General features: G+C 39.2%; 1 pseudogene across 1 annotated transcript; it reads left to right on the top strand.

The window, feature by feature from the left end:
* Positions 1-609: 609 nt before the first annotated feature.
* LOC307110543 (small nuclear ribonucleoprotein G-like) lies at positions 610-848 on the top strand (annotated as a pseudogene). The gene has a single exon. The product of its transcript is annotated as a small nuclear ribonucleoprotein G-like (transcript).
* The last annotated feature ends 549 nt before the right edge of the window (positions 849-1,397 follow it).

Below are 1,397 nucleotides of genomic sequence, written 5' to 3'. Positions count from 1 at the left end.
TCAGAGGTCTTACACTCCCAGACTATAGACTTTCTGAAATTAACTCTCATAAAATGGTTTAAGACGCTCCTATGGTATTTATTACTTGAGGCTCGTGACACCTATGGCCCCAGTTATTTTATGATTTGTTTCTTTGGGTCATGATTTTTCCCAAAACCTGGAGAACTCTTGCCTCCAGACAATCTATTGACCTGATTCCCACTTATAAGCACACGTGAAATAATGTGAAATTTATATAAAAAGAAAAAAACGAGTTAAGCATGATATCCCAAAAGAGCAAAATATTAGTCCCTTGAAACCTCACTACATGCCCAAGTCTTCCTCAATGTTTTTGGATAAAAATTCTTTTCAGAGTGTGCTGTTACCATCATCCAAACCATATTTCTTTTCTACCTTCTATATCCTGTGGCTCACAGGTTTTGGTCCATTGCTATGACTAACAGAGCTTCCCTTTGTTGATGGGCTAACTGCTTCCCGGGCTGGAGTCTTCTCCTAGAATTGTGTTCCTTCATGAGCATCCTCAGGTCTTTCAGAAGAGTACATAGATTTCTCAATAAAACACCAAGTCAGAATTCCTGCTTGAAGTGTCTTTGAGCTCGCTTGGGCACCATGAGAAAAGCTCACCCTACTGAGTTAAAGAAATTTATGAACAAGAAGTTATCATTGAGATTAAATAGTGTCAGGCATGTCCAAGGAGTATTGCGGGGATTTGATCCCTTTATGAATCTTGTGGTAGATGAATGTGTGGAGATGGCAACAGAATGTCTGGTGGGCAACAGAACAACATTGGAATGGTGGTAATACGAGGAAATAGTATCATCATGTTAGAAGCCATTGAACGAGTATAAAGAATGACTGTAGTTACCAGAGAAACCAATTGCTTCCACATGTCCCCTCTTCACAGCACCTGTTTTACTACAAAATAAAAATAGAGTCCTGTCCATTTGCACATTGAACTTTTGTTAAATAAACTTTTGTATTGATTGAAAAAAGAAGAAATAAACAGTCAGGGCTTCCCCTCCTGTAGGTCGTTCTACCCAGTGACAGTTCAGCTGTCTCTGAACGCCTAAAGCTGACTCCAAGTGAAATTACTGTATCTTCTTGCAGAGTAACAGAGATACTTTCAAGAACTTATTTCCTTCTTTAGTCTCTGAGAAGGTTTTCATCACTGCTCTTTGCAGATGGAATGATAGAGCCATCCTTGAGTCCAGTGTATTTCCTAGATCCCAATAAAAAGGATCGACCATCTTTTTCCCCAAAAAATTACTTCCCCTTGGCAAGGTAGTCCAATATTCTGCTGCACAAGCTCACAAACACACTGACATAATTAGGTCCTAGGTCAGAGGTTTATATCTTAGACCTACTACATATTCATTATGCAACTTGGGTAAGGATTT

Source organism: Cnephaeus nilssonii, assembly GCF_951640355.1.
Source record: "Cnephaeus nilssonii genome assembly, chromosome: 14".
Classification (NCBI taxonomy): domain Eukaryota; kingdom Metazoa; phylum Chordata; class Mammalia; order Chiroptera; family Vespertilionidae; genus Cnephaeus; species Cnephaeus nilssonii.
Note: the sequence above shows the minus strand (reverse complement) of the source record. Positions and strands in the feature narration are given on the sequence as shown.